The sequence below is a fragment of the Oncorhynchus kisutch genome, linkage group LG24, assembly GCF_002021735.2.
Source record: "Oncorhynchus kisutch isolate 150728-3 linkage group LG24, Okis_V2, whole genome shotgun sequence".
Classification (NCBI taxonomy): Eukaryota; Metazoa; Chordata; class Actinopteri; order Salmoniformes; family Salmonidae; genus Oncorhynchus; species Oncorhynchus kisutch.
The window spans coordinates 40,049,573-40,074,439 of record NC_034197.2 but is presented as its reverse complement, the minus strand read 5'-3'; the positions used below and the strand labels follow the sequence as shown (position 1 = coordinate 40,074,439).

The following is a 24,867-nucleotide window of genomic DNA, read 5'->3' as shown; positions in this document are numbered from 1 at the left end:
CCCAGGTTTATTTGACAAAAGCAATGTTGCAAAAAAATATTACTGGACACGTCCCAGCTAGCACAGTGGATCTGGGCCGATTCCTGCTGAGAGTCAGAGGAACTCTGCTGAGAGTCAGAGGAACTCTGCTGAGAGTCAGGGGAACCCTGCTGAGAGTCAGAGGAACTCTGCTGAGAGTCAGGGGAACCCTGCTGAGAGTCAGAGGAACTCTGCTGAGAGTCAGGGGAACCCCGCTGAGAGTCAGGGGAACCCTGCTGAGAGTCAGGGGAACCCTGCTGAGAGTCAGAGGAACTCTGCTGAGAGTCAGGGGAACCCTGCTGAGAGTCAGAGGAACTCTGCTGAGAGTCAGGGGAACCCTGCTGAGAGTCAGAGGAACTCTGCTGAGAGTCAGACTTGGCCGACGTCATGTGGCCCGAGTCTGGGCTGCCTTCCGCAGTATTACTTATGGCTAGGATGTGGGGATTGAGCTCGGGCCGATTCCTGTGTGAGTTATCTGGCCCAAATGTATTACTTGGGGCATGGGCCGATTCTGGTGAGAGTTATCTGGCCCAAATGTATTACTTTGGGCTCGGGCTGATTCCGGTGTGAGTTATCTGGCCCAAATGTATATATTACTTTGGTCTCGGGCCGATTCTGGTGAGAGTTATCTGGCCCAAATGTATATATTACTTGGGTCTCAGGCTGATTCTAATGAGAGTTATCTGGCCCAAATGTATTACTTTGGGGATAGGGCTTATTGGGGCTACTCTCTGGCAGATGATTACACAGGCTGCTTTATATAATTAACATTTCATGATTTATTTTTCCATATTCTCTCATTGTGTCTATGATAATTGTATTTTTTTTTACATTTAAATGAAATTCTTTAAGAGTCCTGGCCGCGTTCGGTGAGACCCATGATGCGACACACAATTGGCCGAGCATCGTCCGAGTTAGGGCAGGGTTTGGCCGGCCGGGATGGCCTTGTCCCATCGCGCTGTAGCGACTCCTGTGGTGGGCAAAGTGCATGCACGCTGACATGGTCACCAGGTGTACGGTGTTTCCTCCGAAACAAAATGTGTTTTTTGTGTAAATGGGAATCATTTTTATGTATAAAATAGTCATATTTAAAATGACTAAATCGGTTAATTTTGTATACATTTATTTTAATTTGCATCGGGGGGATGCTGGTCGGCAAAGTCGGCTGAAATCCGGGAGACAGAAACGGGCCGATTCTGGGCAGTCATTCATTTTGATTCCAGGCCCAGTCCGACACCCGACACCGAGCTGATTCAATCAGTTCCGGCCACCCGGAAGAGGGCCGCTTCTGGGCCGATTCCTCATTGCTAGCTGGGGTGTAATGGAAACGGCAGATATAGGAGACATTTTATCATTTTATCAGGGGTGGATTTTTATTTTGTCTAACTTTCTGTATTACAACAAATGATGATGGAAACTGTGTTTTCCAATAAATGATTATTGTAGAATACTTTTGAAGGTACAAGGGGCACCTGATGTCATTACGTAATTATAAACTCCATCAAATTGTATTGGTCACATACACATATTTAGTAGATGTTATTGCGGGTGTAGAGAAATGCTTGTGTTCCTAGATATCTAACAATTCACAACAATACAAACAAATCTAAAAGTAAAATAATGGAATTAAGAAATATATAAATATTATGACGAGCAGAGTGGCATTGACTAAAATACAGTAGAATACAGTATATACACATGAAATGAGTAAAGCAGTATGTAAACATTATTAGAGTGACTAGTGTTCCATTATTAAAGTGACCAGTGTTCCATTATTAAAGTGACTAGTGTTCCATTATTAAAGTGACTAGTGTTCCATTATTAAAGTGACCAGTGATTCCATTATTAAAGTGACCAGTGATTCCATTATTAAAGTGACCAGTGTTCCATTATTAAAGTGGCCAGTGATTCCATGTCTATGCACAGTGGGCAGCAGCCTCTAAGGTGCAGGGTTGAGTAACCGGGTGGTAGCCGGCTAGTGTTGGTTATTTAACAGTCTGATGACTTTGAGATAGAAGCTGTTTTACAGTCTCTCGGTCCCAGCTTTGATGCACGTGTTCTGACCTTGCCTTCTGGATGATAGTGGGGTGAACAGGCTGTGGCTCGGGGGGTTGATGTCCTTGATGATCTTTTTGGTCTTCCTGTGCCACTCGGGAAGGGTAGGGTAGGTAGCATGAGTTTTTACTCACCAAAGTAACAACGTGGTCAAAGACTTAGTAACTTAGTTGTAGTCACAATGTGGTTACCTATAACTACAAAAGTAGTTGTGTTTTGGGGTTTTGAAATATTCATCACCTTTTTTTAGGACATCTTTGAAACCCACAAAGCACTCTTTCTCGACATCTTATGGAGAATTTACTCTTCGTTTGCTAGCTCGAGCTGGCTATTGTTAGCCAGCCTTGCTAGCATGTAATTACATTCTAGACCGAGCATTGGCAGTGGTGAGTTACAATCCACCAAGCCCAAGGAGGTGTGATTGTAAACAACAAATCAGATTCCCCACTTTTCTGGGCATTTATCCAACTCCTTTCTTTAACTGTGTACTCACCCCACCGACAATAATGTGAGCATAAATAGACAGCAAGACAACTTTGCTAATATTGCTAAGCTCGTGTTTGCTGTGCATGGTTTGTTTCCCAAATTGGATGCAAGTAGATAGCTTTGCCGCACGATCTTGCTCGACTATTCCAGGCAGCTCTGACTTCTCCTCTGCTGGCAGACAAAATGAAAGTAGAAAATCAATCTTACCTGCTCTAATTGTTTAGTACCTTGTCTGTTCTTTCATTGTCCTATATTTGTTTTGTCAACTTTTAGACCTGTTCTCTGTGATCTAAGCTACCAGAGTTTTTCAACCTTGGCTTAGTGCTCGCTATTTAACTTTTGGATTAGCTACCCTCATTGATTCTCCCCTCGGATGATGAAACAGCCTCACTCTCTGAAGCACCTCTCATCTCGGCTCTTCCTTGTTAGCTACCTCAGCGGCTCTTTACCATGGTATGGGCATCAACCGTGAATCGGTAAGTATCCACTCTGTCTATACTTTTTATCTGAACGTACTTTGGTGCGAAAAGTGCAAATCAATCCAAGAACAACACCAAAGGACCTTGTGAAGATGCTGGATGAAACAGGTACAAAAGTATCTATATCCACAGTAAAACGAGTCATATATCGACATAACCTGAAAGGCCGCTCAGCAAGGAAGAAGCCACTGCTCCAAAACCGCCATAAAAAAGACAGACAACGGTTTGCAACTGCAGATGGGGACAAAGATAGTACTTTATGGATACTTTTGTTCCTGTTTCCTCCAGCATCTTCATAAGGTCAGTTGCTGTTGTTCTGGGATTGATTTGCACTTTTCGCACCAAAGTACGTTAATCTCTAGGAGACACAACACGTCTCCTTCCTGAGCGGTATGATGGCTGCGTGGTCCCATGGTGTTTATACTCGCGTACTATTGTTTGTACGGATGAACGTGGTACATTCAGGTGTTTGGAAATTGCTCCCATGGATGAACCAGACTTGTGGAGGTCTACAATTTTTTTCTGAGGTCTTGGCTGATTTCTTTAGATTTTCCCATGATGTCAAGCAATGAGGCACTGAGCTTGAAGGTAGGCCTTGAAATACATCCACAGGTACACCTCCAATTGACTCAAATGATGTCAATTAGCCTATCAGAAGCTTCTAAAGCCACGACATCATGTTCTGGAATTTCCCAAGCTGTTTAAAGGCACAGTCAACTTAGTGTATTTAAACTTCTGACACACTGGAATTGTGATACAGTGAATTATAACTGAAATAATCTGTCTGTAAACAATTGTTGGAAAAATGACTTGTGTCATACACAAAGTAGATGTTCTAACCGACTTGCCATAACTATAGTTTGTTAACAAGTAATGTGTGGAGTGGTTGAAAAACGAGTTTTAATGACTAGAACCTAAGTGTATGTAAACTTCCAACTTCAACTGTAGGTATGCCAGTCAGCTTTGACATGGGTTTTCCACATCGGTGTTAAACTAGACATTTGGCCTATGCTGATGTTGGCATTTTTAGATAATATTGTCCGATTCCAATATGCGTACCGATATATCGTGCATCCCTAATATTTATGTCAGAGTTTAAATTGTAGGGAATAGGCTGAAAGGACAAGGATTGCCCTGACTTTCAAGAATGTCTGAATTACTTCACCTTGCTCTTCTGGTTGGCTGGCAAGCTTTACCATCCAATTATTTCAGGTCTACAGGAGTGCAAGTTTCACCATGGTACGGTCTGTGGCAATACGTTGGCACATGAGGAATATTCTAATATGGCAAATATTAGTCAATTATTGCATTCTATCCATGCTGGCTTTCCCAGGATACCAGAGACATGAAACAGATTGGTGGGAGGACTGAGACATGAAACAGAGAGGTGGGAGGACTGAGACATGAAACAGATTGGTGAGAGGACTGAGACATGAAACAGATTGGTGGGAGGACTGAGACATGGAACAGATTGGCGGGAGGACTGAGACATGAAACAGATTGGCGGGAGGACTGAGACATGAAACAGAGAGGTGGGAGGACTGAGACATGAAACAGAGAGGTGGGAGGACTGAGACATGGAACAGATTGGTGAGAGGACTGAGACATGAAACAGATTGGTGGGAGGACTGAGACATGGAACAGATTGGTGGGAGGACTGAGACATGAAACAGAGAGGTGGGAGGACTGAGACATGGAACAGAGAGGTGGGAGGACTGAGACATGAAACAGAGGTGGGAGGACTGAGACATGAAACAGAGAGGTGGGAGGACTGAGACATGGAACAGATTGGTGAGAGGACTGAGACATGGAACAAAGAGGTGGGAGGACTGAGACATGGAACAGATTGACGGGAGGACTGAGACATGGAACAGATTGACGGGAGGACTGAGGCATGGAACAGAGAGGTGAGAGGACTGAGACATGGAACAAAGAGGTGGGAGGACTGAGACATGGAACAGATTGACGGGAGGACTGAGACATGAAACAGATTGGTGGGAGGACTGAGACATGAAACAGATTGGTGGAAGGACTGAGACATGGAACAGATTGGTGGGAGGACTGAGACATGAAACAGAGAGGTGGGAGGACTGAGACATGGAACAGATTGGTGGGAGGACTGAGACATGGAACAGATTGGTGGGAGGACTGAGACATGAAACAGAGAGGTGGGAGGACTGAGACATGAAACAGAGAGGTGGGAGGACTGAGACATGAAACAGAGAGGTGGGAGGACTGAGACATGAAACAGATTGGTGGAAGGACTGAGACATGAAACAGAGAGGTGGGAGGACTGAGACATGGAACAGATTGGTGGGAGGACTGAGACATGAAACAGAGAGGTGGGAGGACTGAGACATGAAACAGATTGGTGGAAGGACTGAGACATGAAACAGAGAGGTGGGAGGACTGAGACATGGAACAGATTGACGGGAGGACTGAGACATGGAACAGATTGACGGGAGGACTGAGACATGGAACAGATAGGTGAGAGGACTGAGACATGAAACAGATAGGTGGGAGGACTGAGACATGAAACAGATTGGTGAGAGGACTGAGACATGAAACAGATTGGTGGGAGGACTGAGACATGGAACAGATTGGCGGGAGGACTGAGACATGAAACAGATTGGCGGGAGGACTGAGACATGAAACAGAGAGGTGGGAGGACTGAGACATGAAACAGAGAGGTGGGAGGACTGAGACATGGAACAGATTGGTGAGAGGACTGAGACATGAAACCGATTGGTGGGAGGACTGAGACATGGAACAGATTGGTGGGAGGACTGAGACATGAAACAGAGAGGTGGGAGGACTGAGACATGGAACAGAGAGGTGGGAGGACTGAGACATGAAACAGAGAGGTGGGAGGACTGAGACATGAAACAGAGAGGTGGGAGGACTGAGACATGGAACAGATTGGTGAGAGGACTGAGACATGGAACAAAGAGGTGGGAGGACTGAGACATGGAACAGATTGACGGGAGGACTGAGACATGGAACAGATTGACGGGAGGACTGAGACATGGAACAGAGAGGTGAGAGGACTGAGACATGGAACAAAGAGGTGGGAGGACTGAGACATGGAACAGATTGACGGGAGGACTGAGACATGAAACAGATTGGTGGGAGGACTGAGACATGAAACAGATTGGTGGAAGGACTGAGACATGGAACAGATTGGTGGGAGGACTGAGACATGAAACAGAGAGGTGGGAGGACTGAGACATGGAACAGATTGACGGGAGGACTGAGACATGAAACAGATTGGTGGGAGGACTGAGACATGAAACAGATTGGTGGAAGGACTGAGACATGGAACAGATTGGTGGGAGGACTGAGACATGAAACAGAGAGGTGGGAGGACTGAGACATGGAACAGATTGGTGGGAGGACTGAGACATGGAACAGATTGGTGGGAGGACTGAGACATGAAACAGAGAGGTGGGAGGACTGAGACATGAAACAGAGAGGTGGGAGGACTGAGACATGAAACAGAGAGGTGGGAGGACTGAGACATGAAACAGATTGGTGGAAGGACTGAGACATGAAACAGAGAGGTGGGAGGACTGAGACATGGAACAGATTGGTGGGAGGACTGAGACATGAAACAGAGAGGTGGGAGGACTGAGACATGAAACAGATTGGTGGAAGGACTGAGACATGAAACAGAGAGGTGGGAGGACTGAGACATGGAACAGATTGACGGGAGGACTGAGACATGGAACAGATTGACGGGAGGACTGAGACATGGAACAGATAGGTGAGAGGACTGAGACATGAAACAGATAGGTGGGAGGACTGAGACATGAAACAGATTGGTGAGAGGACTGAGACATGAAACAGATTGGTGGGAGGACTGAGACATGGAACAGATTGGCGGGAGGACTGAGACATGAAACAGATTGGCGGGAGGACTGAGACATGAAACAGAGAGGTGGGAGGACTGAGACATGAAACAGAGAGGTGGGAGGACTGAGACATGGAACAGATTGGTGAGAGGACTGAGACATGAAACAGATTGGTGGGAGGACTGAGACATGGAACAGATTGGTGGGAGGACTGAGACATGAAACAGAGAGGTGGGAGGACTGAGACATGGAACAGAGAGGTGGGAGGACTGAGACATGAAACAGAGAGGTGGGAGGACTGAGACATGAAACAGAGAGGTGGGAGGACTGAGACATGGAACAGATTGGTGAGAGGACTGAGACATGGAACAAAGAGGTGGGAGGACTGAGACATGGAACAGATTGACGGGAGGACTGAGACATGGAACAGATTGACGGGAGGACTGAGACATGGAACAGAGAGGTGAGAGGACTGAGACATGGAACAAAGAGGTGGGAGGACTGAGACATGGAACAGATTGACGGGAGGACTGAGACATGAAACAGATTGGTGGGAGGACTGAGACATGAAACAGATTGGTGGAAGGACTGAGACATGGAACAGATTGGTGGGAGGACTGAGACATGAAACAGAGAGGTGGGAGGACTGAGACATGGAACAGATTGGTGGGAGGACTGAGACATGGAACAGATTGGTGGGAGGACTGAGACATGAAACAGAGAGGTGGGAGGACTGAGACATGAAACAGAGAGGTGGGAGGACTGAGACATGAAACAGAGAGGTGGGAGGACTGAGACATGAAACAGAGAGGTGGGAGGACTGAGACATGAAACAGATTGGTGGAAGGACTGAGACATGAAACAGAGAGGTGGGAGGACTGAGACATGGAACAGATTGACGGGAGGACTGAGACATGGAACAGATTGACGGGAGGACTGAGACATGGAACAGATAGGTGGGAGGACTGAGACATGAAACAGATAGGTGGGAGGACTGAGACATGAAACAGATTGACGGGAGGACTGAGACATGAAACAGATTGGTGGGAGGACTGAGACATGGAACAGATTGGTGGGAGGACTGAGACATGAAACAGAGAGGTGGGAGGACTGAGACATGAAACAGATTGGTGGGAGGACTGAGACATGGAACAGATTGGTGGGAGGACTGAGACATGAAACAGAGAGGTGGGAGGACTGAGACATGAAACAGAGAGGTGGGAGGACTGAGACATGAAACAGATTGGTGGAAGGACTGAGACATGAAACAGAGAGGTGGGAGGACTGAGACATGAAACAGAGAGGTGGGAGGACTGAGACATGAAACAGAGAGGTGGGAGGACTGAGACATGAAACAGATTGGTGGAAGGACTGAGACATGAAACAGAGAGGTGGGAGGACTGAGACATGGAACAGATTGACGGGAGGACTGAGACATGGAACAGATTGACGGGAGGACTGAGACATGGAACAGATAGGTGGGAGGACTGAGACATGAAACAGATAGGTGGGAGGACTGAGACATGAAACAGATTGACGGGAGGACTGAGACATGAAACAGATTGGTGGGAGGACTGAGACATGGAACAGATTGGTGGGAGGACTGAGACATGAAACAGAGAGGTGGGAGGACTGAGACATGAAACAGATTGGTGGGAGGACTGAGACATGAAACAGAGAGGTGGGAGGACTGAGACATGAAACAGAGAGGTGGGAGGACTGAGACATGAAACAGAGAGGTGGGAGGACTGAGACATGAAACAGAGAGGTGGGAGGACATACAGGCTGTCACCAATATGTTATTGCAAAATGTTCCTACATGGGTAATATAACACTTCAACCAATATATATTTTGTCAACACTAGGTTTTTGCGAAAACGTTACATTTGTGATTGATGATAACACTTTCAAATGAGAACATCACTTCAATACAATATAATAGCATTTGGGAGCCTAGAATTAGGAACATTGACCTTTTGATTATGCCACAATGGTTACATGTCATTTTGACATCATACTGTATCACTTATAGCCTATAAATATATTCTTTGGTGGACTTTCATTTGGAGAATTTCCCTTAGATTATGCGACTACTGTAACCTATATAATAGTCATATAAAGTGACCATAATAACAACCACAAAAGGTAGATCAGGTGGTATTTTGTGTGTAATTCACTGGATCGTCAGTGTATTGTCAATATTTCTAGCCAGTTGAGATAATCTTCGATTTTCAGCTAAATATTTCCCAGAGGACATTACATTATGAGGCAGACGTGTCAGAGAGCAGAGTGCTCCGCAGTTAATGGCTAGCATCTAGCCGCTAATGGCTTCTCAACCAATGCTGCAGAGAGAGAGAGGTATAAAGAGAGATGGAGAGAGAGAGATGAAACGAGAGAAAGAGAGATGGAAAGAAAGAAAGAGTTGGAGAGAGAGGAGATGAAAAAAGAGATGGAGAGAGAGAGAAAGAGAGACAGAAAGAGATAAAAGGAAAGAACACGAGAGAGAAAGAGAGGGAGAGGGATGTAAAGAAAGACAGTGCCTATTGAGGCAAATGCGAAGGCAGCTATCAAGTTACATTATATCAGCAACTACCTCATAAATGGGAAGCAAGGCCAGGTTGCTGTATATATATTGTCATCAAGTGCATTTATCATTTGATGGACCTATGATTGCATTGCATTCAAGGAGAATGCATTACTGGCCTAAGGCTTTCGATCAGGTCTATTGACAGTTTCCTAATATTTTGCCTCTAATGCCTTGGTGGATTGGTGCCACACAAGCCTTCTCATCTCTATATAGAAACAGGATATTTCCCATTCATATATATTAAGTCTATAGGCCACACTGTCCTGTTCTACCAGACAGCTTAGTACCTCCTTGTACATACAGTCTGTCACAGTGCAGTGCAGAGAGCAGACAGACATCACAGTGGCTTGCAACCGTATGTCTTGTCTGCTGTCACAGCTGAGCTTCTAGAATTGTGTGTGTGTATCGTATGTGTGTGTGTATAGTATGTGTGTGTGTATAGTATGTGTGCGAGTATAGTTTGTGTGCGAGTATAGTATGTGTGCGAGTATAGTATGTGTGCGTGTATAGTATGTGTGCGTGTATAGTATGTGTGTGTGTATAGTATGTGTGTGTGTATAGTATGTGTGTGTATAGTATGTGTGTGTGTATAGTATGTGTGTGTGTATAGTATGTGTGTGTGTGTATAGTATGTGTGTGTGTGTATAGTATGTGTGTGTGTATAGTATGTGTGTGTGTATAGTATGTGTGTGTGTATAGTATGTGTGTGTGTGTATTGTACTATTTTACAGGTCCTCCTCTCCTGACTGCATGTGCAGCCAAATTGAATGAATAGATTACAAGTGTACCAATAGGAGCAAAGCAGGAAGTAAAAGCAGGAAGTTGTACCCATCAATATGGTGAGTGTAGCCATGAGTTTACCCGTCAAATTGCCAGGGTTAAGTTGTTCGCATACATAGGTTTGGTTTGCTCCTAGCAGAACTCGGATAGGCGAAGTGAAGGTCTGTACTAAGCATCCCAGCTAGCGATGAGGAATCGGCCCAGAAGCGGCCCTCTTCCGGGGTGCCGGAACTGATTGAATCGGGTGTCGGACTCGGCCTGGAATCAAAATGAATGATTGCCCAGAATCAGCCCAAGTACATCGGGTTGTTTCCGTCTCCCGGAATTCAGCCGACTTTGCCGACATCTTACCAGAATACCCCCCGATGCAAATTTAAATAAATAAATATATACAAAATTACCCGATTTAGTAATTTTAAATATTACTGGTATACATTTTATACATACAAATTATACCCATCCACCAAAAAACAGTGTGTGTCGTAGGTATCGCCATACACCTGGTGACCACGATGGGACTCTCAGCCGGAATCAGCCCAGATCCACTGTGCTAGCTGGGATACTCCCTTAAAATGCCTTCGCTACAGCACGATGGGACAAGGACATCCCGGGCCGGCCAAACCCTCCCCTAATTCGGACGACTCTGCGCCAATTGTGCATCGCCTCATGGGTCTCCCGGTCGTGGCCGGCATGGGTCTCAAACCAGCATCTCTAGCAATTCAGTTTGCACTGCGATGCAGTGTCTTAGACCACTGCGCCACTCAAGAGGCTCCATCCACAATATAAAAAATAAAAAATTACCCCCTTTTTCTCCCCAATTTTCGTGGTATCCAATTGTTAGTCGTTACTGTCTTGTCTCATCGCTACAACTCCTGTACGGGCTCGGGAGAGACAAAGGTCGAAAGCCATGCGTCCTCCGAAACACAACCCAACCAATCCGCACTGCTTCTTAACGCAGCACGCATCCAACCCGGAATCCAGCCGCACCAATGTGTCGGAGGAAAAACCGTATGCCTAGCGACCTGGTCAGCGTGCACTTTGCCCGGCCCACCACAGGAGTCGCTAGTGCGTGATGAGACAAGGATATCCCTACCGGCCAAACCCTCCCTAACCCAGACGACGCCAGGCCAATTGTGCGTCGCCACATGGACCTCCTGGTCACGGCCGGCTGCGACAGAGCCTGGGCTCGAATCCAGAGTCTCTGGTGGCATAGCTAGCACTGTGGTGCAGTGCCTTAGACCACTGCGCCACCCGGGAGGCCTATCCACAATGCTTATCAATTGCCTTGCACAAAGTATCAAATTACTAAAATACTATCCCAGCCATAAGCAATACTGCCGAAGGCGTCCCAGAGTCGGGCCACATGACGTCGGCCGAGTCTGACTCTCAGCTGAGTGCCCCGACTCAGATCCACTGTGCTAGCTGAGATACTCCCTTAAAATGCCTTCGCTTGAAAAACAAGAAAAAAGCGGCAACATTACTGTTTGTCCCTCTTGAGATTCCGTAGCCAGTACACTTCCTCAAAATAGTCTGAATTAATCAAAGATATCTCAAGAAATCTGTCATTGATTTAGAAGTTTTTTCCAAGAAGGTCTTAGTCGCAAAATTGTACATCTTCCTAAGATGTTTGGTGTAGTAGGTCTAAAGTGAAAAAATATGCATCAAAACTAGTCGTCTGTCATTGAACAAACACTTCATTTAAGGATCCCTACTGTTGACCAATCTCCGACGAAGGGGCATAGAGTTCGGCTACCGAGCTTCGACAAGCTTCAAGAAAAAATATTGTGTGTGCTCGAACAGCCAAAAAACAAAACCTGTCTAACACCAAAATTTAAAAAATATATATCACAAAATGTAATAATCATAATCTATGAGTGACTGGGAAGCATTTACAGCTTCCAATTCAATTAATTATATTTCTATGTGCTGCTGCATTGTGGGGGGCGTTGCCTAGGCGATAAACTACAACAAAATGTTAATGTTACATTTGTCTTAAGCACTTATTTGGTATTTTATTAGGGTCCCCCGTTAGCTGTTGAAAAAGCAGAAGCTACTCTGGGGCCGACACAAAACATGAAACATAATACAGATTGACATTATACAGAATGACATAATACAGAACATCAATAGACAAGAACAGCTCAAGGACAGAACTACACCATTTTTATTTATTATTTATTTTTGTAGCCTACATACAGTTGAAGTCCGAAGTTTACATACACTTAGGTTGGAGTCATTAAAACTCGTTTTTCAACAACTCCACAAATTTCTTGTTAATCAACTATAGTTTTGGCAAGTCTGTTAGGACATCTACTTTGTGCATGACACAAGTCATTTTTCCAACAATTGTTTACAGACAGATTATTTAACTTATAATTCACTGTATCACAATTCCAGTGTGCCAGAAGTTTACATACACTAAGTTGACTGTCCCTAAAAATCTTGGAAAATTTCTAGAAAATTATGTCATGGCTTTAGAAGCTTCTGATAGACAAATTGACATCATTTGAGTCAATTGGAGGTGTACCTGTGGATGTATTTCAAGGCCTACCTTCAAACGTAGTGCCTCTTTGCTTGACAGCATTGGAAAATCTAAAGAAATCAGCCAAGACCTCAGAAAATAATTGTAGACCTCCACAAGTCTGGTCCATCCTTGGGAGCAATTTCCAAACGCCTGAAGGTACCACGCTCAGCTGTACAAACAATAGTACGCAAGTATAAACACCATGGGACCACGCAGCCGTCATACCGCTCAGGAAGGAGATGCGTTGTGTCTCCTAGAGATGAACGTACTTTGGTGCGAAAAGTGCAAATCGATCCCAGAACAACAGCAACTGACCGTGTGAAGATTCTGGAGGAAACAGGTACAAAGTATCTATATCCACAGTAAAACGAGACCTAGATCGACATAACCTGAAAGGCTGTTCAGCAAGGAAGAGGCCACTGCTCCAAAACCACCATAAAAAAGCCAGACTACGGTTTGACTGTGGTTTGCAACTGCACATGGGGACAAAGACCTTTTTGGAGAAATGTCCTCTGGTCTGATGAAACAAAAATAGAACTGTTTCGCCATAATGACCATCGTTATGTTTGGAGGACAAATGGGAAGGCTTGCAAGCCGAAGAACACCATCCCAACCGGGAAGCACGGGGTGGCAGCCTCATGTTGTGGGGGCGCTTTGCTGCAGGAGGGACTGGTGCACTTCACAAAATAGATGGCATCACGAGGGAGGAAAATGACGTGGATATATTGAAGCATCATCTCAAGACATCAGTCAGGAAGTTAAAGCTTGGTCCCAGATGGGTCTTCCAAATGGACAATGACCCCAAGCATACTTCCAAAGTTGTGGCAAAATGGCTTAAGGACAACAAAGTCAAGGTATTGGAGTGGCCATCACAAAGTCCTGACCTCAATCCTTTAGAACATTTCTTGGCAGAACTTAAAAGTGTGTGCGAACAAAGCAGCCTACAAACCTGACTCAGTTACATCAGCTCTGTCAGGAGGAATGGGCCAAAATTCACCCAACCTATTGTGGGAAGCTTGTGGAAGGTTATCTGAAATGTTTGACCCAAGTTAAACAATTTAAAGGCAATGCTACCAAATACTAATTGAGTGTATGTAAACCTCTGACCCACTGGGAATGTAACGAAAGAAATACAAGCTGAAATAAATCATTCTCTCTACTATTATTCTGACAATTCATATTCTTAAAATAAAGTGGTGACATCGGAATGTCATTCAATAATTAATTAATTAATTTCAGTCTATGAGCATGGCACACTAAAGCAATTCCACCACGCTTCCTGATTAACCTGTGGCCTCAGTTGTGCAATAATCACTTTCCTTTCTTTCAGCCAGTGGAACTGAATCTAGGGGAGTATTTACATGTCAGCTCAAACCTTGTCTCTCACTTGATGCTTTGCAGCAACATTCTTCCAACAACCTTCCAACTCCCCACCACCACCAACTGAAGTGCCTCTATGCCTCTCCCTGTTATATTACCACAGGTTCCAGATCAGTGCCTCTATCTCCCTCCTTGTTATTTAATTTTTTATTTAACCTTTATTTAACCAGGCAAGTCAGTTAAGAACACATTCTTATTTTCAATGACGGCCTGGGAACAGTGGGTTAACTGCCTGTTCAGGGGCAGAACGACAGATTTGTACCTTGTCAGCTCGGGGGTTTGAACTCGCAACCTTCCTGTTACTAGTCCAACGCTCTAACCACTAGGCTACCCTGCCGCCCCTTATGTTACCACAGGTTCCAGATCAGTGCCTCTATCTCCCTCCTTGTTATATTACCACAGGTTCCAGATCAGTGCCTCTACCTCCCTCCCTATTATATTACCACAGGTTCCAGATCAGTGCCTCTATCTCCCTCCTTGTTACGTTACCGCAGGTTCCAGATCACAATACAATTCCGAATACAACAAGTGTAGACCTTACCACGAAATGTTTAATTACAAGCCCTTAACCAACAGTGCAGTTCAAGAAGAGTTAAGAAAATATTTACCAAATAAACTAACATTAAAAAAATAACACAATAACATAACAATAACGAAGTTATATATAGGGGGTACCGGTACAGAGTCAGTGTGCAGAGGTACAGGTTAGAGGTAATGTGTACATGTAGGTAGGGGTGTGGGCTCTAGCACGTTTTTCTGTAGTCCACGATCAGCACTTTTGTCTTGCTCACATTGAGGGAGAGGTTGTTGTCCTGGCAGGACACTGCCAGTTCTCTGACCTCCTCCCTATAGGCTGTCTCATCGTTGTCGTGATCAGGCCTACTGTTGTGTCGTCAGCAAACTTAATGATAATGTTGGAATTGTGTTTGGCCATGCAGTCGTGGGTGAATAGGGAGTACAGGAGGGGACTAAGTACACACCCCTGAGGGTCCCCCGTGTTGAGGATGTGTAGTTACCTACCCTTACCACCTGGGGGCGGCCCGTCAGGAATTCCAGGATTCAGTTGCAGAGGGAGGTGATTAGTCCCAGTGTCCTTAGCTTAGTGACGAGCTTTGTGGACACCATGGTGTTGAACGCTGAGCTGTAGTCAATGAACAACATTCTCACATAGGTGTTCCTTTTGTCCAGGTGGGAAAGGGCAGTGTGCAGTGCGATTGAGATTGTGTCATATGTGGATCTGTTGGGGTGGTATGCAAATTGGAGTGGGTCTAGTGTATTCGGGAGGATGCTGTTGATATGAGCCATGACCAGCCTTTCAAAGCACTTCCTGGCTACCGACGACTTCCTGGCTACCGACGTGATTACCGCTACGGGTCGGTAGTCATTTAGGCAGGTTACCTTCGCTTACTTGGGCACAGAGACTGTGGTGGTCTGCTTGAAACATGTAGGTATTACAGACTCAGTGAGAGGTGGAAAATGTCAGTGAAGACACTTGCCAGTTGGTCCGCGCGTGCTTTGAGTACACGTCCTGGTAATCCATCTGGCTCTGCGGCTTTGTGAATGTTGACCTGTTTAAAGGTCTTGCTCACATCGGCTACCGAGAGAGTTATCACACAGTCATCCAGAACAGCTTTCGCTCTCGTGTATGCTTCAGTGTTGCTTGCCTCGACGCAAGCATAAAAGGCATTTAGCTTGTCTGGTAGGCTCGCGTCACTGGGCAGCTCGCGTCTGTGTTTCCCTTTGTAGTCCGTAATAGTTTTCAAGCCCTGCCACATCCGACGAGTGTTAGAGCCGTTGTAGTAGGATTCAATCTTAATCCTGTATTGACGCTTTGCTTGTTTGATGGTTTGTCTAAGGGCATAGCGGGATTTCTTATAAGTGTTCGGATCAGTGTCCCGCTCCTTGAAAGCAGCAGTTCTAGCCTTTAGCTTGATGCCTTATTTTGTCTGTAATCCATGGCTTCTGGTTGGGATATGTACGTACAGTCACTGTGGGGATGACGTCGTCGATGCACTTATTGATGAAGCCGATGACTGAGGTGGTATACTCCTCAATGCCATTGGATGAATCCCAGAACATATTCTAGTCTGTGCTTGCAAAACAGTCCTGTAGCTTAGCATCCGCCTCATCTGACCACTTCCGTGGTGAGCGAGTCACTGGTACCTCCTGCTTTACTTTTTGCTTGTAAGCAGGACCAGGAGGATAGAATTATGGTCAGATTTGCCAAATTGAGGGTGGCTGGAGAGCTTTGCATCTCTGTGTGTGGAGTAAAGGTGGTCTAGAGTTTTCTTTCCTCTGGCACATGTGACTTGCTGGTAAAAATTTGGTAAAACTAATTTAAGTTTGCCTGCATTAAAGTCCCCAGCCACTAGGAGTGCCCCTTCTGGATGAGTATTATCTTGTTTGCTTATGGCCTTATTGAGTTGGTTGAGTGCAGGCTTAGTGCACTTGGTCAGGAACATGTACAATGTCAGCCATTCTCTTCGTCCTTTGTTGATGCTTTGCCTGTTTGATGGTTCGTAGGAGGGCATAACGGGATTTCTTATAAGTGTCCGGGTTAGAGCCCCGCTCCTTGAAAGCGGCAGCTCTACCCTTTAGCTCAGTGCGGATGTTGCCTGTAATCCATGGCTTCTGGTTGGGGTATGTACGTATGGTCACTGTGGGGATGACGTCATCAATGCACTTATTGATGAAGCCAGTGACTGATGTGTTGTACTCCTCAATGCCATTGGAAGAATCCCGGAACATATTCACGTCTGTATTGAGCAAAACAGTCCTGTAGCTTGGCATCTGCTTCCTCTGACCACTTCCGTATTTTGTGAGTCACTGGTACTTTCTGCTCTACTTTTTGCTTGTAAGCAGGAATCAGGAGGATAGAATTATGGTCAGATTTGCCTAATGGCCGGCGAGGAAGAGCTTTGTACGCGTCTCTGTGTGTGGAGTAAAGGTGGTCTAGAGTTTTCTTTCTCTGGTTGCACATTTAACATGCTGGTAGAAATGAGGTCAAATGGATTTAAGTTTCCATGCATTAAAGTCCTCGGCCACTAGGAGTGCCGCCTCTGCATGAGCATTTTGTTGTTTGCTTATGGCCTTATACAGCTGGTTGAGTGCGGTCTTAATGCCAGCATCGGTTTGTGGTGGTAAATAGAAGGCTACGAAAAATAAAGATGAAAACTCTTGGTAGATAGTGTGGTCTATAGCTTATTATGAGATACTCTACCTCAGGTGAGCAAAACCTCGAGACTTCCTTAATATTAGATTTTGTGCACCAGCTGTTATTTACAGGTAGACACAGACCGCCACACCTTGTCTTACCGGAGGCAGCTGTTCTATCTTGCCGATGGACCGAAAACCCATCCAGATGTATGTTATCCATGTCGTTGTTCAGCCACGACTCTGTGAAACGTAAGATATTACTGTTTTTAATGTCCTGTTGGTAGGATAGTCTTGATCGAAGCTCATCCAGTTTATTATCCAATGATTGCCCTAATCACCCAAGACTGTTGGAAAAGCATTCCAGGTGAAGCTGGTTGAGAGAATGCCAAGAGTGTGCAAAGTTGTCATCAAGGCAAAGGGTGGCTCCTTTGAAGAATCTCAAATATAAAATATATTTTGTTTTGTTTAACACGTTTTAGATTACTCCGTAATGCCATATGTGTTATTTCATTGTTTTGATGTCTTCACTATTATTCTACAATGTAGAAAATAGTACAAATAAAGAAAAACCCTGTAATTAGAGTAGGTGTGTCCAAACTTTTGACTGGTACTGTACATATAACTCGGAATAAAGTGACTTGGCAACAGGAAAGATGTTGAACCGTAGCAGCAGCATATGTGGTGAGTCAAAAAAATCGTTATTACTAAGGTAATGGGTTATTATTATTATTATTAGGTTAATTACTACTCATGAAGAATGCTTCTTCTCACTATTAAATCAGATATGGTCTTTCTACTTTTCAGCCATTCTTTTCACTTGAGCACCTTGTTTAAATGGACTAGTTTGTTTGTGTAATGGAGGTCTGGAATGTTCAACATGGAGGATGTGTAACCAGGCCAGTACAGTACAGCTCGGCATGACACCCTTAGGGTCAGTATGGTGAAAAGAGTACTGTCAACACAGCGGGCGGCGGCAGCTGGTGAGTATTCTGTCTCTCTCCTCGAGGTGGGAGGTAGCAGCTGGTGAGTATTCTCTCTCCCTCCTCGAGGTGGGAGGTAGCAGCTGGTGAGTATTCTCTCTCTCTCCTCGAGGTGGGAGGTAGCAGCTGGTGAGTATTCTCTCTCTCTCCTCGAGGTGGGAGGTAGCAGCTGGTGAGTATTCTCTCTCCCTCCTCGAGGTGGGAGGTAGCAGCTGGTGAGTATTCTCTCTCTCTCCTCGAGGTGGGAGGTAGCAGCTGGTGAGTATTCTCTCTCTCCTCGAGGTGGGAGGTAGCAGCTGGTGAGTATTCTCTCTCCCTCCTCGAGGTGGGAGGTAGCAGCTGGTGAGTATTCTCTCTCTCTCCTCGAGGTGGGAGGTAGCAGCTGGTGAGTATTCTCTCTCTCTCCTCGAGGTGGGAGGTAGCAGCTGGTGAGTATTCTCTCTCTCTCCTCGAGGTGGGAGGTAGCAGCTGGTGAGTATTCTCTCTCTCTCCTCGAGGTGGGAGGTAGCAGCTGGTGAGTATTCTCTCTCTCTCCTCGAGGTGGGAGGTAGCAGCTGGTGAGTATTCTCTCTCTCTCCTCGAGGTGGGAGGTAGCAGCTGGTGAGTATTCTCTCTCCCTCCTCGAGGTGGGAGGTAGCAGCTGGTGAGTATTCTCTCTCTCTCCTCGAGGTGGGAGGTAGCAGCTGGTGAGTATTCTCTCTCTCTCCTCGAGGTGGGAGGTAGCAGCTGGTGAGTTTTCTCTCTCTCTCCTCGAGGTGGGAGGTAGCAGCTGGTGAGTATTCTCTCTCTCTCCTCGAGGTGGGAGGTAGCAGCTAGTGAGTATTCTCTCTCCTCGAAGTGGGAGGTAGCAGCTGGGGAGTATTCTCTCTCTCTCCTCGAGGTGGGAGGTAGCAGCTGGTGAGTATTCGCTCTCCCTCCTCGAGGTGGGAGGTAGCAGCTGGTGAGTATTCTCTCTCTCTCCTCGAGGTGGGAGGTAGCAGCTGGTGAGTATTCACTCTCTCTCCTTGAGGTGGGGGGTAGCAGCTGGTGAGTATTCTCTCTCTCTCCTCGAGGTGGGAGGTAGCAGCTGGGGAGTATTCGCTCTCCCTCCTCGAGGTGGGAGGTAGCAGCTGGGGAGTATTCTCTCTCTCTCCTCGAGGTGGGAGGTAGCAGCTGGTGAGTATTCGCTCTCCCTCCTCGAGGTGGGAGGTAGCAGCTGGTGAGTATTCTCTCTCTCTCTCCTCGAGGTGGGAGGTAGCAGCTGGTGAGTATTCGCTCTCCCTCCTCGAGGTGGGAGGTAGCAGCTGGTGAGTATTCGCTCTCCCTCCTCGAGGTGGGAGGTAGCAGCTGGTGAGTATTCTCTCTCTCTCCTCGAGGTGGGAGGTAGCAGCTGGTGAGTATTCTCTCTCTCTCCTCGAGGTGGGCGGTAGCAGCTGGTGAGTATTCGCTCTCCCTCCTTGAGGTGGGAGGTAGCAGCTGGGGAGTATTCTCTCTCTCTCCTCGAAGTGGGAGGTAGCAGCTGGGGAGTATTCTCTCTCTCTCCTCGAGGTGGGAGGTAGCAGCTGGGGAGTATTCGCTCTCCCTCCTCGAGGTGGGAGGTAGCAGCTGGTGAGTATTCTCTCTCTCTCCTCGAGGTGGGAGGTAGCAGCTGGTGAGTATTCTCTCTCTCTCCTCGAGGTGGGGGGTAGCAGCTGGTGAGTATTCTCTCTCTCTCCTCAAGGTGGGCGGTAGCAGCTGGTGAGTATTCTCTCTCCCTCCTCGAGGTGGGAGGTAGCAGCTGGTGAGTATTCTCTCTCTCTCCTCGAGGTGGGAGGTAGCAGCTGGTGAGTATTCTCTCTCTCTCCTCGAGGTGGGAGGTAGCAGCTGGTGAGTATTCTCTCTCTCTCCTCGAGGTGGGAGGTAGCAGCTGGTGAGTATTCTCTCTCTCTCCTCGAGGGGGGAGGTAGCAGCTTGTGAGTATTCTCTCTCTCTCCTCGAAGTGGGAGGTAGCAGCTGGGGAGTCCTCACAGATGCCCATCACTTCCAGCTGTTTAGCTTCACAGTCTGTTAGCAGCACGGTGACACTGTTTCAGACAAGGACACAGGGCACCGTGCAGTGGGACAGCCTTGTGTGGTCAGCCTTGTGTGGTCAGCCTTTTGTGGTCAGCCTTGTGTAGACAGCCTTGTGTGGTCAGCCTTGTGTAGTCAGCCTTGTGTGGTCAGCCTTGTGTGGTCAGCCTTGTGTGGTCAGCCTTGTGTAGACAGCCTTGTGTGGTCAGCCTTGTGTAGACAGCCTTGTGTGGTCAGCCATGTGTGGTCAGCCTTGTGTGGTCAGCCTTGTGTTGACAGGACAATGGAATAACAGCTGGAGACCTAATAAGAGCAGTCTCTGCTGATTTCATGTCAAACTGGATCATATATCTGTAGTGAAACAGGTAGCAGGGAACCCAGCTACTCCTACTGTCTCTCTCAGTGCACCCAGTTACCCCTACTGTCTCTCTCTGTGAACCCAGTTACCCCTACTGTCTCTCTCAGTGAACCCAGTTACCCCTACTGTCTCAGTGAACCCAGTTACCCCTACTGCCTCTCTCTGTGAACCCAGTTACCCCTACTGTCTCTCTCAGTGAACCCAGTTACCCCTACTGTCTCTCTCTGTGAACCCAGTTACCCCTACTATCTCTCACAGTGAACCCAGTTACCCCTACTGTCTCTCTCAGTGAACCCAGTTACCCCTACTGTCTCTCTCAGTGCACCCAGTTACCCCTACTGTCTCTCTCAGTGCACCCAGTTACCCCTACTGTCTCTCTCAGTTAACCCAGTTACCCCTACTGTCTCTCTCAGTGCACCCAGTTACCCCTACTGTCTCTCTCAGTGCAGCCAGTTACCCCTACAGTCTCTCTCAGTGCACCCAGTTACCCCTACTGTCTCTCTCAGTGCACCCAGTTACTGTCTCTCTCAGTGCACCCAGTTACCCCTACTGTCTCTCTCAGTGCACCCAGTTACCCCTACTGTCTCTCTCAGTGAACCCAGTTACCCCTACTGTCTCTCCCAATGCACACAGTTACCCCTACTGTCTCTCTCAGTTCCCCATACTGTCTCTCTCAGTGAACCCAGTTACCCCTACTGTCTCTCTCAGTGAATCCAGCTACTCCTACTGTCTCTCTCAGTGCACCCAGTTACCCCTACTGTCTCTCTCAGTGAACCCAGCTACTCCTACTGTCTCTCTCAGTGAACCCAGTTACCCCTACTGTCTCTCTCAGTGAACCCAGCTACTCCTACTGTCTCTCTCAGTGAACCCAGCTACTCCTACTGTCTCTCTCAGTTAACCCAGTTACCCCTACTGTCTCTCTCAGTGAACCCAGTTACCCCTACTGTCTCTCTCAGTGAACCCAGTTACCCCTACTGTCTCTCTCAGTTACCCCTACTGTCTCTCTCAGTGAACCCAGTTACCCCTACTGTCTCTCTCAGTGAACCCAGTTACCCCTACTGTCTCTCTCAGTGCACCCAGTTACCCCTACTGTCTCTCTCAGTGCACCCAGTTACCCCTACTGTCTCTCTCAGTTACCCCTACTGTTTCTCTCAGTGAACCCAGTTACCCCTACTGTCTCTCTCAGTACACCCAGCTACTCCTACTGTCTCTCTCAGTGAACCCATTTACCCCTACTGTCTCTCTCAGTGAACCCAGTTACCCCTACTGTCTCTCCCAATGCACACAGTTACCCCTACTGTCTCTCTCAGTTCCCCATACTGTCTCTCTCAGTGAACCCAGTTACCCCTACTGTCTCTCTCAGTGAATCCAGCTACTCCTACTGTCTCTCTCAGTGCACCCAGTTACCCCTACTGTCTCTCTCAGTGAACCCAGCTACTCCTACTGTCTCTCTCAGTGAACCCAGTTACCCCTACTGTCTCTCTCAGTGAACCCAGCTACTCCTACTGTCTCTCTCAGTGAACCCAGCTACTCCTACTGTCTCTCTCAGTTAACCCAGTTACCCCTACTGTCTCTCTCAGTGAACCCAGTTACCCCTACTGTCTCTCTCAGTGAACCCAGTTACCCCTACTGTCTCTCTCAGTGAACCCAGTTACCCCTACTGTCTCAGTGAACCCAGTTACCCCTACTGCCTCTCTCTGTGAACCCAGTTACCCCTACTGTCTCTCTCAGTGAACCCAGTTACCCCTACTGTCTCTCTCTGTGAACCCAGTTACCCCTACTATCTCTCACAGTGAACCCAGTTACCCCTACTGTCTCTCTCAGTGAACCCAGTTACCCCTACTGTCTCTCTCAGTGCACCCAGTTACCCCTACTGTCTCTCTCAGTGCACCCAGTTACCCCTACTGTCTCTCTCAGTTAACCCAGTTACCCCTACTGTCTCTCTCAGTGCACCCAGTTACCCCTACTGTCTCTCTCAGTGCAGCCAGTTACCCCTACAGTCTCTCTCAGTGCACCCAGTTACCCCTACTGTCTCTCTCAGTGCACCCAGTTACTGTCTCTCTCAGTGCACCCAGTTACCCCTACTGTCTCTCTCAGTGCACCCAGTTACCCCTACTGTCTCTCTCAGTGAACCCAGTTACCCCTACTGTCTCTCCCAATGCACACAGTTACCCCTACTGTCTCTCTCAGTTCCCCATACTGTCTCTCTCAGTGAACCCAGTTACCCCTACTGTCTCTCTCAGTGAATCCAGCTACTCCTACTGTCTCTCTCAGTGCACCCAGTTACCCCTACTGTCTCTCTCAGTGAACCCAGCTACTCCTACTGTCTCTCTCAGTGAACCCAGTTACCCCTACTGTCTCTCTCAGTGAACCCAGCTACTCCTACTGTCTCTCTCAGTGAACCCAGCTACTCCTACTGTCTCTCTCAGTTAACCCAGTTACCCCTACTGTCTCTCTCAGTGAACCCAGTTACCCCTACTGTCTCTCTCAGTGAACCCAGTTACCCCTACTGTCTCTCTCAGTTACCCCTACTGTCTCTCTCAGTGAACCCAGTTACCCCTACTGTCTCTCTCAGTGAACCCAGTTACCCCTACTGTCTCTCTCAGTGCACCCAGTTACCCCTACTGTCTCTCTCAGTGCACCCAGTTACCCCTACTGTCTCTCTCAGTTACCCCTACTGTTTCTCTCAGTGAACCCAGTTACCCCTACTGTCTCTCTCAGTACACCCAGCTACTCCTACTGTCTCTCTCAGTGAACCCATTTACCCCTACTGTCTCTCTCAGTGAACCCAGTTACCCCTACTGTCTCTCCCAATGCACACAGTTACCCCTACTGTCTCTCTCAGTTCCCCATACTGTCTCTCTCAGTGAACCCAGTTACCCCTACTGTCTCTCTCAGTGAATCCAGCTACTCCTACTGTCTCTCTCAGTGCACCCAGTTACCCCTACTGTCTCTCTCAGTGAACCCAGCTACTCCTACTGTCTCTCTCAGTGAACCCAGTTACCCCTACTGTCTCTCTCAGTGAACCCAGCTACTCCTACTGTCTCTCTCAGTGAACCCAGCTACTCCTACTGTCTCTCTCAGTTAACCCAGTTACCCCTACTGTCTCTCTCAGTGAACCCAGTTACCCCTACTGTCTCTCTCAGTGAACCCAGTTACCCCTACTGTCTCTCTCAGTTACCCCTACTGTCTCTCTCAGTGAACCCAGTTACCCCTACTGTCTCTCTCAGTGAACCCAGTTACCCCTACTGTCTCTCTCAGTGAACCCAGTTACCCCTACTGTCTCTCTCAGTGCACCCAGTTACCCCTACTGTCTCTCTCAGTTACCCCTACTGTTTCTCTCAGTGAACCCAGTTACCCCTACTGTCTCTCTCAGTACACCCAGCTACTCCTACTGTCTCTCTCAGTGAACCCAGTTACCTCTACTGTCTCTCTCAGTGCACCCAGCTACTCCTACTGTCTCTCTCAGTGAACCCAGCTACTCCTACTGTCTCTCTCAGTGAACCCAGTTACCCCTACTGTCTCTCTCAGTGCACCTAGTTACCCCTACTGTCTCTCTCAGTGAACCCAGCTACTCCTACTGTCTCTCTCAGTGAACCCAGCTACTCCTACTGTCTCTCTCAGTGCACCCAGTTACCCCTACTGTCTCTCTCAGTGAACCCATTTACCCCTACTGTCTCTCTCAGTGAACCCAGTTACCCCTACTGTCTCTCTCAGTGAACCCAGCTAATCCTACTGTCTCTCTCAGTGAACCCAGCTACTCATACTGTCTCTCTCAGTGAACCTAGCTACTCCTACTGTCTCTCTCAGTGAACCCAGTTACCCCTACTGTCTCTCTCAGTGCACCCAGTTACCCCTACTGTCTCTCTCAGTGAACCCAGCTACTCCTACTGTCTCTCTCAGTACACCCAGTTACCCCTAATGTCTCTCTGTTAACCCAGTTACCCCTACTGCCTCTCTCAGTTACCCCTACTGTCTCTCTCAGTGCACCCAGTTACCCCTACTGTCTCTCTCAGTTAACCCAGTTACCCCTACTGTCTCTCTCAGTGAACCCAGTTACCCCTACTGTCTCTCTCAGTGCACCCAGTTACCCCTACTGTCTCTCTCAGTGAACCCAGTTACCCCTACTGTCTCTCTCAGTGAACCCAGTTACCCCTACTGTCTCTCTCAGTTACCCCTACTGTC

At 47.2% G+C, this 24,867-nt stretch overlaps 1 protein-coding gene across 1 annotated transcript in view; it reads left to right on the top strand.

Annotated features, from left to right (window-relative positions):
- LOC109875720 (potassium voltage-gated channel subfamily C member 1-like) overlaps positions 1 to 24,867 on the top strand; it is a 91,879-nt gene that overhangs the window by 2,244 nt on the left and 64,768 nt on the right. The gene's annotated exons all lie outside the window — the stretch shown is intronic.